The following is a 17,276-nucleotide window of genomic DNA, read 5'->3' on the forward strand; positions in this document are numbered from 1 at the left end:
GTGTACTAAAAAAATTAATTTAAAGAATGATATTTTACCATAGTTAATTCGTATGCATATTTATAGGGTTATCTTTGAAATGATGAACCCCCAAAAATCAAATACTTCAGTGAGATTATTTCGTAAAAGAATCAGGTCACTGCGTTCAGTAAAATTTCAATGACTAATTTCATTCCTGAAATTCCAAATTCGACTTAAAATGAATCAATTTCAGAATATTCATTCTGGTTTCTAAAACAGAACACTGAAATTAGATAAGAAAAATTTCAAAATATTTTATGAAGAACATTTTTTGAATTTGTAATTTTAAATATTTTAAAAAGCATTCATTATTGAACAAGTGATGGATTAAAGTTTCACACTGTATTCATTTAACATATACATTTTTAATTAAAATTCTTTTGTATAAAAGAATTTTTATATCGTAATGAATAATCTGAAAATATAAGCAAAATTTTTAAAAATTGCTACTGTCGATATTGTATTGTCAAAGCTAAATTAGATTTTTCATTTAAAAAAAAAGACTTTTTTTTTGTATTTGCATGTCCCAGTTGCATATAAATAAATATATCTGGACTATGAAGCGGAAACGATTAAATTTAAAAAGGAGGTTTAAAATAGGCTTCGAAATGACTTTTCAAGGCCCACTGGATTCAAGATATCGTGATAGCACCTCATTGCAAATAATTTTCATTTCCCATTGTATTAGTTTTTGCATAGAAGAGTAGGTCAACAGCATGCAGAAATAATTTTCAATGCGAAAAATATTTTAAAAATCGGTCCATATTTTTGTCAAGTGAACTTATATGCAAATACAACCTAACAATGTGAAACGTCTTATGAATTTACAACTGAATAAATGAAAAAAAAAAGTTTTAGAATGCTACTCGAGTAATATATAATGATACCTTTTGCCAAATTTTGAATTGAAATGTTCAGATTTTTTTTTTTTTTATGCTAATATACTAACTTACGTTATCTTTTAACTGCGATCCGCGAATCTCAAGGATTCTTTTAATCTCCCTTAGAAAGATTGTTTAAATTTCATTACATAAATATAAATTTCCTCTTTTATAGGCTCTGAGAAAAAGTACTTTCGCGAGCAAAATAAAAATTTATTCATATAAAGTGGCTCGAATTTAATTTGAGTTATTTTTGCAATAATACATGAGATTGGATACTCAAAGCATAACATCGACAAGGGGTTTTGTTACCAAATTAAGTAAAAGATGTATAACATATATTGTTCTTCTTAGGATCCGAGACTAGCACTTTTCGATGATTGTACTTTCGCTAAGGGGTAAAGCGCAAAATGATGAGCGATTGTTGAACTTTTTAATCTTGTAATAATTCCAATTCACCCTATTGCTAAATGTAATTATCGCCTTTCATCTCTCTTTTCACTCCTTTTTGTTTCGAAATAAAGGCGACTTTATGTCACATGTACAATAGCGCGGAGGGTTTTCGAATCTGAAAATGAAGAGTGATGAAATATAATTTTCAAAACCACAACTCAGCTGCATGAATAACAATGTCAATAATAATTAGCCTTTGAACTCTTTTTTTTAAGCACATCAAAGTTTTGTATTAATACTACGTTTTATATGCTTTTAGAGTAAAACCCATGCTTCATACTATTTTAAGGTTTTATTTATTTATTATATTACAAATCGTATGAATCAGGAAAATGGGGATGGTAATTTTCGACTGCATTGTAATGCTATTGCAAATTTTTGTTCCATTAAATCTGTTATATTGTACTTTTGATTGAGTATGTACTTTTTTTGATTCAATGATAAGATCTGACCGCACCTACTTAATTTTATGTTTCCAAACCTCATACAGTGACATAATGAAACCACCGATATCCGGGACACGATATGATTTCTTTTTTTTTTTTTTTTTTTCACCAAATATCAGTAATTCAGACAGTGAAAATGGCAGTGGAGGACTTTGCTGGAGCATTACTTTTTCGCTCCCTCAAGATATTTCATTTAAAAAAATGATAAATATTTTTATGTTTTGCCCCCATGACACCTCGAAATTGGAGCTCGGGAGGGTCTATTCATTGCTTGCACTTTTGTCGCTACCCCATTGCTCCCATCTTTTATAGTAAAAATGGCTTATTTCTCTATGCCAAGCCTACTTTTAAAGTTTGTAAGTAGTCTTTATAGCCAACCGGTTTACACAAGAATCCTAAATTAGAGCCGCCTAATTAATCTGGCCACTAGTTATATTTTGGTTTATATGAAACCCCTTATTCAGAACAGTGATCCATGGATGTCAATGAATATAATTTCCAATATTCATTGATACAAAGAAAAAAATGCAATCGAAATCATCCCACCTAAGAGAAGAGGGTTGATGTTTCGCGGATTTGGTCGCAAAGGGTGCAGCAACGGGAAAGGCAAGCGTCGAGGTAGTGGTTGGACGGCGGCGTGGGATCGTTTAATTTTCGGGTGGAGGAGGAGTCGTGACCGATATTGCAGATGAAGAAATCTCTAAGGTCACGGCACACCAGAAGGTCAAAGACACAGCACTCGAACTCGTCTTATGCAAATCGAAGAAGGATTCAAAGAGGACGAGTCATTAACGATGGAATGCTATCGGATGTACAAAAAAACAGTGACGAAATTCTAAGAAAAATATCGTACAAAAAGAGTTTTTTAAGTTTTCTTTACGTTAACGAGAAATTTCCTTTTAGATTTTATCCATAAGGATTAATTATTCCATTAACTGCCATGATCCCTATTTGGGGATTTTTGAATTTTGCAAGCACCTCTCGGTGTCAGAGATATATTTGGCACACTTGACAGTTTAGTTTCATACTAATATAAGTCAATATTGTGTGTAGCAGAAAGTGCGTATTCTATGCTTCATTTCTTACAATTAGTGAATAATTTACATTATCAAAAATTTAAAATTTGTGTGTATGCTAAACGGAACAGAATTGTCATATTTGGAGCATAATATTTGGTTGTTTGTTTGTTTTTTATATTATAATGAAATACCGTATGGAAATATGTAATTTATAGGTTATACTAACGGTCTGTTATTTACTCATTCTTTTACGGGTATTTTTTTATTGAAAGGATTTTATTTCACATTTTATAACGATATTCCGTTCTTTCAAATCAAAATATAATACGAATATAATAATGCTGTTACTCAACCTTTTACACTAGTATATAATTTAGCAAAAACAGATAAAAATTTCAAAAAAAGAATGGCAGTTAATGTATTAAGAACTGAATATTAAGATGTTTACTGCCATGATAATTACCCTTTCTTTACTATCTTTTAATTATAATTGAGAAGAGGTTATCTAATTGAACACTAGGCAAGAAGTTTTCATAGATTACTTCATAGATTCAGTCTGAATCATAGATTACTCATTTGGCTGCTGCACTGTACAGGAATATTCAGAATATTCATATTCTTCAAAAACATGGACAAATTTGAGAGAAAAGAAAACAGCCAAAGGCTTTCATGTACAAATATTCTTAAGGATTAAATTAAGTTTACCCCAAAATTCTTCCATCTTACAATTTACACACTATAATTAACCTTTCCTCTCGTAAAAATTTTAAAATACTTAATTGTTTATTGAATGTATGGGCTCAAATCAAAATTTAAAAATATAATTGTAAAGATGGATAATCTTCTGAAAAGTTATCCTTTCTTTGAATTCCTACAATCAGTAATTATGTTTCTTAACTGTTCAAATCAAGAAACGTCGAAATGAAGCTTCGTCTAGAATGGTGCAAAAGATTTATCTTTAAACATAGCAAGCTGGGTAATATTAAAAGTCGCATTTCAATTATTTCATGCAACTTTGCGCACTTCTACAATAGATAGCTTTTAAATAATATATAACACTTTTTTTTAGTGTTGCCTACAAAAGGCAATTGCCTATACAAGGCAATTATTTGCACTGCAAAAATATTTGTACCTATTCGCTAACGTTCCATTTAAATATCTGTCAAAAATCGACTTACATTTTAGGGTTTAATGTTAAGAAGTTTGTATGATTTGCATACTTTTGCGGAATCACTCGAGTGTTAACCTTCACCCATAAATAGTTTTCACCAATCATTAATTTCACTCATATACAATATATTTATAAATAATATGAGTTTGATATTATACACGTCCCGCGTGGAACTTTAATTCCACTAAGATTCTTTTGAAACTGACCGTAATTTTTAAGCCTAGTTTAAATGACGAGGTTGACACTTGAGCTTTCATCGCCCTCCCCAGACTTCCACTCTTCACTAATGGGACGGCGTTTGCCTCATAACGTCAGATATAACCTACACCAGGCGCAAATACACACACAGTTTAACAAAAAGCGTATTTCGAACTTAGAAGACTGTATCAATAAGACACCACAGCCCTTCACAGAATGAAAATAATCGATTTGTTGTGAAATGAAAACATTGTAGAAGAGACATCAGATGTGGAATTAATTATATAAACCACTTGTGAAAATTTCACAGCACTGCTTTTTTAATGAATGATTTTCATGATGTTTCTCTTCTATACGATTAATAAGCCAAGTATCTAAATTGATAATTTTTCGAAAATATTCGTTGCATATTCCACGGAGTTCGTTTATTACTTTAAAAACCTGCTTTATATGTGAGCTAAGTGAATGGTAAATCTAAACTTATGTATCAAAAAAGTTATTATGTTACAATGATGTAAAGGTATGGAGAATAGAGTGACGGCTCAAGTGTCTTCTTCGTCATCTGGCCACTACTTACAATGACGAGGTTCGTCCCGAATACGCGTTACTTAGCTTCAGAATAGGATTTTAATCTAACCAAACTCAAATAATCAAATGAAAAGCATCCAGATGGCATTTATCCTGTAATGTATTTATCTCATCTGATGAGTATCAAATGATACTCTTTAATTTCGCTGGCCACTCTGAAAAGTGCACATAGTTAAATCTGAATACTTATTTACTTATATTATATATATTATGATATTTTTAATAGTTATTTTATTTTTAAAAGCCAATATCCAAACTAATTGTGATCTTAATCGGATAAATAATTTCAATCTGTTTTAAAATTTGATGCCTTTCGGTTGTCAGGAATAAGATTTTTAGAATTGAATACATTTTTCTTAAATAATTCGAAATTCTAAAAGAAAATGTGTATTTTTCTGTTAGCTTGTAATTTTGTCACCGATACAAATTCGTAAAAAGCAGAGTTCATCTTAAAAATGTTAGCAAAATTATTTTTTGTGAAGGGAATTTTATAACACTTTGTCATATAACAAAACATCAAGGAAAATAAAATTTCTTTCAATCGTCTTACAAATTTTATGTTGCATCTGCAAAAGTATGTATGAAATGATATGATGAAATAAAATAAATAATTTTGTTTTCAGTAGATCAGCAATTTCTTCCTAATTTCCTAAGTCAATATTACACAGTTTTCTAAGACATTCAAAAATGGAATGTGCTGCAAAATATTCATCATAAATTACTTCCCACTCGATTATGATGCATTAATCGATACGACCCAATTATCGATTAAAGACTTAACTGTGTAAAGTAAACGCAGCACGGAAACGTAAATTATGCGATAGTTGGAAACTTCGTGCCTGGATTATTAAAATGCGATTATACACTTCAAACGGATAACAAGTGACGAATTTAATAATGTATTAACAAGACCAAGTTATTTGATATCAGAGCATTTTACTTCTAAATATGACTTAAATTTTCTTATCCAAAATATATAAAAATTATTGAAATAGTCGAAAAAAAAACCACTTCTAGCTGTGGATACAATAATAAGATCCAATAAAAGTGGACTCTTTAGAAATTTTCTTGTTCTTCTAAAAATGGTAGCCCCTTTCCCTTCACATAAAATTATGAACTATGAGAGCAAGGTCTTGAAAACCAAAGTGCTTAGGATTTTATTTTCAGAGTCTTGCGCATGAGTGTTTTGAATTCTTAAGTATATTGAAAGAAACTGAGTAGGCATTTCAGATGCCTTTTTTTTTTTTTTTTAAACTGACTCGAACTAAAATTTCATACAGAGCTAAAATTTTTGTAGTAAGATCATATTCCAAATTTTTCATTTTTCTAAATTGTGAGTACGATCACTCAAAAGTGCAACAATTATGTAAATTTACAGACTGAACGCACATTCAACCCATTAATCAATTTGATTTAAAATTTATTACGGATCTAAACTTGTGCAAATCAACAAATTTGATATGAAAACGATATACCAAATCTCAGCTGTCTAGCTCAAAATTATCGTATTCATAGACAGAGAGATGGGAAGATGTATATAATTAATTCCAAAAGTTTGTTTTTCAGGGGGGGGGGTCTAAAATATGTGGGTATATATAAATTCAGCAAATCTCTGAAATTTTGTCAATTGCAATATATTTCAGACATTAGGGAATAAAATAGCAATAAGCAAGAAAAAATAGTCACTGTGACGATTTTTTTTGACATCTATATTATAGATTGCCATTAAATTGTGCTGGAATCCGCATATGGAATGTATAAGAAAACGCAATTATAACTTAAAAATAATACGAGCGAGTTGAAAAAAACAAGGCACATAATTTTATCATTCAAGTTGTTAGCATTTATCAAAACCGTGAAGGAATTCATCAATTGCTCTTATTAGCCTGTACATCGTGCGCAAGCAAAACAAAAAAAAATTTATTCCTCGTTTTTAGCATTCTTAAATTAAATTCTTCATTTTTGCTGTGCCATCTTTGATTTAAAACTGATGGTTCAAAACAAATAAAGAGATGAAATCCAAAATAAAGGTTTATCTTTCTTCACCATACTACGAAGCATATAACATGCAAATATATTTGAAGGCCGAAGGGAGAACTTTTTTGTTGATGTTTTCATGTGATAGAATTTCTTTGATTTTTGGTCTACTTCTATTCTTTTATAATGAAAGAAATTTGAAAGGAATTGCTGTAATTTAATTGCAGAATTTCGGCTAGGATATAAAGCTAGTTTTGAATGTCTAGACCAATGTTTTGTTTAGAAGCAATATAGGGATTATCTAGAGACAGGCCTAGCTATTTTGAACCATGGTCAAATGACGAGGACTGGACCCAGAGCCCTTTCTCCAACCTTCCATATCTCACTAAATATGAACCTTTTAAACCTCTACGCCATATTTAGCATGCGTAATATCAACAAATTCGGTAAACTATATGATGGAATCGGATTTTGAACCTAAAACCAATAGTTTTCAAAGCGAAAATTTACTATGAAATTACGGATGTGGGTATCAGTGAATAACTTTTGGTCAATACCATATAATATAATTCGCACCTATCTGACTTTTTTTTAAAAAAAAGCATCTCATCGCATTGAATGAAATTTTTCCATCTATTAACAAGCGAAGGAAAAAATTTCACATTGCTATATTGATTTGTACTTTTCCGGTGGTTTGTTGTGAAGATGCATGGATATTCTCGTTTCACCCTCCTGATTAAATCACGGCTTGTAATAACAAGATCTGTTCCACAATAACCTTCATCGAATATAAAAATTAAATGGGTTATCATTTAACTTCTGATGTACAGGTTTAAAAATATATCTAAATTTAATTTGCATACCCATATTTAAATATTTAACTACTTCAAATGATTAGAAATCCTTCCTTAAAAATCCTTCATTTTATTTTTCATATTTATCAAATTTTTAGAGTTTCTATGGGAAACTCTTAAATGCTACGAACCGAATTAGCAATGAAATGAAATTTAGTTCATCGAAATAATTAATAAATACATTTGCTTTCTATAATCTGAAATACATTTGAAATATTCGAGGAATAGATAATTTACTGAAGAAATTTCTGAATCTGAAGCCTTCTGTGCGTTTTTCTCTCAATTCTTTCAGGAAAATAGCAATACTAATTATTAGTTGTATCATTTACTGGACTAGAAATTTTGCATTGATGTTTGGGCATAATAATAAGAAGAAGAACTAAGCTTAGTGAAGTTAGTGAATGTTTATATTAAAATAAAGCAATATAATTTTTCCGAATCTGTTATTACTGAAAAAAGGCATCATCACAAAAATTTATAAATTTAGAAGAGCTAAAATTCTGTTATGATTTATTTTAGATTATTAAAAATCAAAATTCAAATGTTTTGAAAAGGAAACCTTTAATGAGTAAAAGAACGATAAATGCCTAAAACAATAAGAAATATATAAATTTTAAGATAACGATACATTTTTGTTTGTTAAGACGTTTAAAATAAACTCATATAACATTCACACTTCAGAAAAAACTTTGATCATTTAATTATAAGCTTCTATAAGAATTTTACCGATTTATAATGCGTTGTTGGAATTTTCGGACTCAAATGTTCTTAACCTCCAAGCATTACTATTGATAAAGAATACAATTATCAACAATATGGATACAATCCATCTTTTATACCCAGACCTTCATTATTGCTATACATGATATAGCATTTAATCAAACATTTTTATTTTAAATTCTACTTATGTTCAAAGTTATCATATTCTTTAATATATTTGATCTATTAAATTTTTTTTATAATATTTGATAGAAATTTTTAATTGTGTTGTGTATGAAATATCGTGAAAGGATGGAACATTAAATACCAAATTGCTATAATAAAAAAATCTACTATCCCAGAATCTCTAAAGTCGAACAGTTTGTTGAACTTGGATGAAAAAAAATATACTTGTTTACTTGTTATCAATAAAACTCAACTAAATAATTTGAAAAATATTTTGGTTCAAAGCAATAGAATTAGTAATATTTAAAAAATTAAATAACGACCTGATACAAAAATTTCATTTGAGCAAAATGTTTTGTTTTAATTAAATTCTGAGAAAATATTAACCCCTTCGTATTCATTGACGATCCGACTCACGCATCGAATTATTGAATTTAAAATCTGCATTTAACTGAAAGTATTAAGAAATGCAAAAATCCTTCAAGATGCTTCAATATCTCAAATGCTCTTATATTATTATAGAAACTAAAATAATAACAAATGTCCGAAATAGGATCTGTCGTCTAATTAGTAAGCAAAGAAAATTCGTAGATTAAGGGGTTAATGTTTACTTTTATCACTAAAGTTTATTAAATAATTTGAAAAATGTTCTTATTTAATGCAATAAAATTCATCATCTTCATTATTTTTTTTAATCTGAGGTACAAAACAAATGAAAATATAAAGACTTCATTTATTTAAGATAATAATTTCTAGAAATATTTTTTGTTCCATTTTAGATCTAATAAAACAGAATTTTGTCAACAGACCGTCTACTTACACGAAATGAGCATCTTACATCTACGAACAAAAGTATAGAAATCTCATTATAAATATTTTGAGTAGAAGCGTATTGTAAACATTCCGACATTACTGTATTTTAATTTTACCTAGATTAAAAACTGACTTTTAAAAGAAATGGGAATTTCCCTATAGGAAACTTATTACTGCATTTAAATTAGATCGGAGCTGATTTTCAGTAATTCAACAGTTTTTAAAGTTAACTAATCATAATAAATCAGACTTCTTGAAAAAAAAAAGATTAATAACTCACCTTTAAGTTAATTCCTTGTCAGAAAAACAAAATAAATACTCTGTAGTTAACAATTTTAGCACATATTCCAAATAAAGAACACAATTTGCTTCTTTTTCAGAATAATTCCAGTTCAAAATCTTTCCGTTGTTTTACAAAACGAATGAAGTACGGTCCCAGCGAAAAGCAAAAAAGCGCGCGAGTTGAGTGAGCTCGCAGCTCGTCGAATGAATGATCCACGCTGAATGTTGATCGCAAGGGAGAAAAAAGATGCGCTGCGTTGACTTCGGCTCAAAAGTAGTCACACAGGTTGAAAATCGCGGCGGATTTAAAAGATGAACTGGCGGAATGGTAGTAACACATTTCTTTTTTCTTCACTCCAACAAAAGAATAAAATAAAAAAAAAATTTCAAAAGGATTTGACTTCCTCTATTTATTTAGCTACATCGAAGTTATTTAAAGTATCTTTAGGTGTTTTTTTTTTCCCTCACTTGAATCGAAATCAATTAATAGAATTAGAAAAAACATTATTAATCTTCTAATTTTATATTTAAATGTTCAAAAATATGAGAAGTAAAAATTGTATAATATGAAGAAATTTGCTCTTTTAAAAGAATTTTTTTTTAAAAAAATTACTTTTCTGTGTATACACATTTTTTTTTTTTAATTTTTTATCCCTTCAAGGAATGGAACAAAGCTTCCTTTAACTCATATAGTTTCTTTTGGTCATAAAGAATATATATATATACTAGCCGCCTTTGGCGACCAGCCGGTTCGCCAATCTTAATGTTCGTTTAAATTTTAATAATTAAATAGGTTTAACCGGAGTTTAACCCCCTTCTTCGCCAAGTTGCGATAACGCACCAAAGCTGGCAATCTTTATTATGCACTATAATTGAACATCTGCTTCTTTGCTTTTGAACATTTCGCAAGGCCGTTGTTTGCGATTTTTAAAAATTTCGCCAAGCAGGGGATAAAACTTCGGTCGTACCATTAAACATTTTACGCAATTCCAACTTTAATAGATTCTTCAGCAAAATATTTTAAAACTTCAAATTTTGATAGTCATATAATTCACTCATAATATTATAAAGGCCTTCAGTTATTGCGTGATATATATCTCTCTAATTTTCTGTTACCCCTCGTAGAAATTATGCTTTAAATTACAGTGTAAATGATTAATCTGCAATTAATATAATATTTTTTACTGAAACAAAGCATTTTTTTTAATAATATGATTACTGATAATAGAGTCACTGCGCGTTTAAACTTTATGGTCACTAAAGAATATCTTTCTTAATTTATGTAATATCTCAAGAATTTGTCAACAAAAATTTCTCAGATTCATCATGAACAGATCGATTCATTAACAATGTTTAATTTTAAATGCATCAAACACTAAGAAAATAAAATGAATCGTTTAAAATAATCGGTCGAAAACAGGTTTAAAAAAATCTACTTAAAAAACGATGTACTTAAAACTATAAGCATATACAAAAAATATATAGCTAACATAAATACATTTTACTTACAAAAGCATGCAACTAACCTAAAAATAATTTAAATCGTCCGTTGGTTGTCATGCCAACAATCAGAACAATGCGCATGCGTGGATTTTCTTCGCCAGTTACGTCAACGCAAATGCGTAAATTTTTCTACGCCAGTTGGGGTAACGCTATGCAGATTAGACATTTTTAATTTCCTTTATTCTGTGTTATTTTAATTCAAAAGTACTTCAGAATGAATGTGAAACATGGATTAATTAACAATGTTTAATTTTAAATGCATAAAACATTAAGAAAATAAACAGAATCGTTTGAAATAATCCGTCGAAAAATGTTAACCCTAGCCTAATTACTGTTGGGAGAAAAAAAAAACAGATGCCTTACTTATTTGGCGATGGGGAAAATGGAAGATTTTTTTGGCGGAAAAGTTGGCGTTGGGAAAAATGAAAGATTTTTTTGGCGGGAAAGTTAGTTTTTAATTAATAATGGACTACCCCTAACATTTAGGGGGATGAAAAATAGATGTTGGCCGATTCTCACAGATACCGGATAAGCACAAAAAATTTCATCAAAATCGGTCAAGCCGTTACGGAGGAGTATGGCAACGAAAACTGTGACACGAGAATTTTATATATTAGATATATATCGTTTGTCAAGTCTTAAATTACATTTACAGTAGCCAACGATGTTCTAAAAAGTATAGTCAAAATAAATAGAATAATCTTTTACCGCTTTTTTCTCAGTTCACATTTTCAATTTTTTTTTCATTAAAAAAACGTTGAGAAATTAAACAAATTTTAGCAGCAATTGTTAAATATTTGAGACACATTAAAACAAAATTAACCAGATAAGCAAAATAGTTACAAATTTTATAAATTTTTCATAGAAATTTTGCCTTTTGAATTCTTTTATGAGACTGAATATTAAATCTTCATGTGACTCAATTTAGCATTTTGAACAGGATGCAAACCCGTAATTTGATATTTTTTAAATTCCAAATTTGATCTAATTGAGTAGAATTTATGAAATCCTTTTCTCTAGTTTTAATTTTCAGCATAATACATTTCTTCAAAACGAAAACAGAAAGCAAAAGTAACAATGATATTAATATTTCCTTAAATAAGTTTAAAATTTATCATAGTTTTGACGAATCTCCACGTTTTAGAGATTTCTGAGTTCGAAAAATACCTTTGGCGTAATGCCTGTCAGTATGTGACGAAGATAACTAAAAAAACGCTTTGTTCTTGATGGATGAAATTTGGTGTATGGTCTTTGCACAGAATTTGTAATTTCTGTTAAATTTTGTTCAGAGGAAATCTGCCTATCCTGTTGTTCCAATATAAGCTGACACGATAGCTACGAATCGTAGAAAGTTAGATGGATAAAATGTGGTACACAAATTTAACATGCATAGTGTAGGTGCCCCAAATTTTGAGCAAAACTCAATAATGTGTTGAACTTTTGTCGATCTGTGCTTTCAGAAGCTTATAAACGCGATAATTCAAAATTTAGTTTAGTTATATTAACGTCCCGTTTTAAAACGGTACTAGGGCTATTTTGTGACGGACCTCGACATTTTGAACCTCGGTCAGATGACGAGAACGACACCTGAGCTGGCACCCCCTCTCAACACCACACCACACCAACGGGAAGACGTTTGGCCCTGACGTACTTATATTGAAACAGACCCTCTTACACGGCGGTTCTTCGGTTGAATGGGGTCTCGAACCTGCAACCCTACAGCTCATAAGCCGTGACCTTACCACCAGGCCACCACGACCCGTGATAATTCAAAAGCGCTATGACTTAAATTTATCGCTATGACTTCGTGATTTTGAGATTACAATTGCAATTCTGCATCAAATTTCTGTTCCATTCTTTTGGGGAAAAAACGTGTTTAAAACCAAATTTCGATTTTACTGTACTCTTGACCGCAAGGCAAGGATCAATTGCCAATAAACTTGTCGAAGATAGATTCAGTAAAAATGCTAGATTTATGCCATAGTTTAATATTTTGTAGCTACTGTACGCCAAAGCCATGCAAGGCGTAGTTTGCCTTATACAAGGTTTACAACTTTTTGTGAAACGTGGGGGATAATACCCTCGTTAGAAAATGTGCTGCAAAGTTAGACTATTCCCGCTAGTTTTTGAAATCAGCATTAAAAAACAGTAGAATATAATCTGTATTAACGTTAACAAAGTTAGAATATAATCTGTATTAAAAAAAAGGAAGGAATTCTTCTACTCTATGCAAAAGACATTCTACCTTACATTCTTCTACATATACAAAAGACATAAATACCTTATATATTCTTCCTTATCACGTATGAGGTTCATATATTATTCTTATGAATCGATGTAAAGAACAAATTTAAAGACGAGTTTTTACTTAATGTATAAAAAAAGCATTTTAACCTTGGAATTATCAGGTAGAGGTATGTTTTACGACCTTCTATGAATCTCTTGGAGTTCCTAATTAGCACAACGAGTTTTAAAGTATCTAAAAACTTATTTTTGCCACATTTGAAGTTAACGTGATACCAAAATCCGGAGTATTTTTAATTCGACTTTTTTTAGTATCTCTCATAAAATAATGTATAGATAGTCTCTTATAACGTATAGTTGAAAAAAATTATACTTTATGGTTAAGAAACCAAAATATCTCGACTGACAAAAAATACATCGAAAATATCCTGAATTTTAAAATGACAAGTTTACTTTGTTAATTTTTCATTTCATCTTTTTTTATATTGTATAAATAACTGTCTTTGGCGACCATCTGGTTCGCCGGAATGAATGCTCCCTAAAATTTTCATTGAAATATTTTATTTAACTTGATCTCTTTATAATTTCTTCAACAAAATATTTTTGTAGTTTCAAATAATGATTATCACGTAATTAATACTATTAGAGAAGCCATAATGAATGCTATGTTATAAGCCTCATTGTACTATGTATCTCTAATTGTTGTAAAATTTAGAGTTTAAATTAAAGTGGAAATGATAAAATTTAATAAAAAAAAACATTTTTTCTGAAACCAGGCATGTTTTTTTAATAACAGAAGTACAGAAAACGTAAGCGTGTGGCATTGAATCTTGTACGCATTGCAAAATAATTTTCATAATTTATGCAGTGCGCAAAAATTTATTCAATGAAAATGTATCTGATTAATAATAAAATTTAGATTTTAGTTTTACTTTCAAAGTATTTAAATTATGTCAATAATAATATGTTATTTTGTTTCGATCGATAAATGTACTTCAAAAAAATTATAAAGTCTAAATTTTACTACAGCAATATAGCCCTATGGAATCATATTCTATGAAATATTCTTAATACTCCAACTTTTAAATAAATAAATAAGTTTCTATCCTCTACGAACAAATATGAACTAATTATGAAATTCTAAATATTACAATTTTAGAACAATCAACATTTTCATAATGGGCACTAATTGATGTATTTTTTTTTTGAGACATTCGATGAAATGTAGACATTTTTTGAGATTTTTCGATCTAAAATAGCGTGTTTCTTATAATATTCACAGTTTTGTAACTCACACGGTTATAATCGCAATAATAGTACTTTTAATTAGACTTATTTTCAATCGCTCAAAATTTGATAGAAATCTGAAAGTTTGATGGAAAGATTATACGCCAAATTTCATCTTTCAAAAAACGATTTTAAACTATCGTATTCACAGAAAGAAAAATATAATTTCAAAATTATTTTTTCTCGGTGAAATCTGACAAATGGAGATTCATCTTTCCGGAATATAATATTTTTTCTTTGTATAGATCATATAGGAAATAAAGTTAAAATCTATCTATTCATAGCTATTATTACGATTGCTATACACTCCCCCCCCCCGTACTGAGTATCAAATTAAAAACAATCCTTTAAATCAATAATTAAAGATGTTTAACACATTTTCTTCAAATATAGATGCTAAATTGGAAGAAATAAAAAATATACTAAATATAGAAGTAATAATTCTAAATGTACCATTTCAACAATTTGTCTCACTGCATAGCTATGCTTTTTACAAATACGCAGGCAGATGAGCGGCTTTTCCATTTACATATTCCATCCAGATCCTGACACCAATTTATAATTTTGGTATGAGTTCATCCTAACTATATAACCAAAAGCACAAAGTGATAAAAGAATGAAACTTCTCAAAGCAATATTATGAAAAACAACATATAATTAGAAGACATATTGCCTAGACAGATACATTTTTATTGTTAATATAATGTCACGGGATTAGACTTCATTCAGATTATTCAAGCTCATAATAAAAATAACAGTTGTAAAAATATTAAAACAACGCGATTTGAATATCTATCTCTATTAGTTAGAAACTATTATATTTTTTGAAAATTATTATAGTTTTTGCAGAAAATCACGAATATGAATTTATGCTTAAAAGATTTAATAGAAATTAAACATTATTTTAAGCGAAACTTCTGTCACAAAATACCCAAAGAAAAATAATAAACGTTTAAAAAAAATTAAAAATTATTTTTAAAAAAGTTAAAAAATTTTGATTTCGCTGACATTTAACTTAGAAACGAAATATCACGACACATATTAGAAATCGGAGAATCTACTAAAGTATTTTGAAAGTTAATAAAAATGAAGTAATTCTAAATTATATCTAAATTCTTCATACGTCAAAGATTAAAAATTACAAATCTCCGAAAGTAGACGAAGAATTATTGAAACTAAAACTTACTCTAAAAACGTATTTTCTTATTTTTCTGGGAGAGATTTTATGGATGAAGTAGGGTTGTTGGAGTTTCAAAAAAATGGAGTTAGTTCTTTTTTGAAAAAAGATGTAGCTAATATTGTAAAACTTAGTAATTTTGGATCAAGAAAGAAAACCCCGAAATCGCATCAGATAGCATTTATTTTAAAATTACCATATTTCCTGTCTAGCCAAGAGAACAAATCCCAACATGTATCTCAAGCAGAATTTCATACTTTAATCCCTTGAACTGCAAAATCGAGTCATAAGTCACGCTCTATTTCGAGAATTTATTGTTATTCCATTCTTTATAAAAATGGAAAGCACATCCGAAACATTTAAGTGTTATCAAGTGATAAATGTCTCTTTAAATAATTATTGCATTAATTTAAATATCAAATATTCTGTAATTCGATGGAAGTACAAGGCATTAATGTAATATTTTCAATTTTTAGCAGTAGAGAAAACTAAATATAATATCATAAAAATTATTGAAGTATCTGAATTCTAGTTTAGATATATTAACATCGCATTTAGAAGCGACGCCGATTATTTTGAGGGTATCTCGTAATTTTGAACCACGATCAAATAACGAGGACGACTACCCCTTCCAAACTTTCACACCACCTCTGCAGAAAACATTCGTAGCAGATGAATTGAACATGTACCAGATTCACTTAAACGGAAGTTTATTGAGGAATTGGTGTCGAACTTGGAAACTTTTGGTCCCGAAACTGAGACCTTGCCACTAGACAACCGTGATCTGAAGCTGTTTTAGAGAAACATTACAATGACGAAGTAAATCCTCGTGATTGTACTTTCTCTCGACTTTCCCATTTACTATTACAAGATTACACAGTGCTCTTAGCCTTTTCTTATAATGAAGAATGGAATCTGCATTTGAACTTGATAAAGGTAATGGAAGCAAAATTTGATATAAATATAATATTTTAGAACCAATACCTTAAACATTTATATTTCTTTTCATTTATCTAACTAGACTAAAACTGACCGAACTAAACTCCTGTAACAAAATCACATATCAAATTTGATATCATTTTTCAGTTATCACGTTTACATTACAAAGGTATAGACAGACAGACGTTCAACCCCTTGCTGGATATGGCCCACAGTTTGATAGGAATATATATATTAAATCTATGCGCCGAATTTTATCGATCTGGCTCTCTTTGTTTTGTTGTTATCGTTTTAACTCATATTCGAACAGTTGGACAGACAGACTTTCTCAAAATCGATTTTGCTCAGAATTTGATAGAAATCTACAAATTTGGTGTAAAGACCCTATACCACATTTCATCCATCTAGCTGAAAATGTTTTTCAATTATTGCGTATCAAGAATTATATTTTCGCACTCGAAGAGGTTTGAAACCTGCAGAATCGTGAAAATCTTGAGTTCGAATTTTTCAACGATTACAATATTTTCTACGTACTCCT

At 29.5% G+C, this 17,276-nt stretch overlaps 2 protein-coding genes across 3 annotated transcripts in view; one reads left to right on the forward strand and one right to left on the reverse strand.

Annotated features, from left to right (window-relative positions):
* LOC129966746 (uncharacterized) overlaps positions 1-9,792 on the reverse strand; it is a 104,022-nt gene extending 94,230 nt beyond the window's left edge. Inside the window, exon 1 of the mRNA XM_056081300.1 lies at positions 9,587-9,792. The gene's annotated coding sequence lies outside the window, so the exon portion shown is untranslated. The remainder of the gene's footprint in view (positions 1-9,586) is intronic.
* Positions 1-17,276, forward strand: part of LOC129966748 (sulfotransferase 1B1-like) — a 55,390-nt gene that overhangs the window by 12,692 nt on the left and 25,422 nt on the right. The window lies entirely within an intron of this gene.

The sequence above is a fragment of the Argiope bruennichi genome, chromosome 4 (assembly GCF_947563725.1).
Source record: "Argiope bruennichi chromosome 4, qqArgBrue1.1, whole genome shotgun sequence".
Classification (NCBI taxonomy): Eukaryota; Metazoa; Arthropoda; class Arachnida; order Araneae; family Araneidae; genus Argiope; species Argiope bruennichi.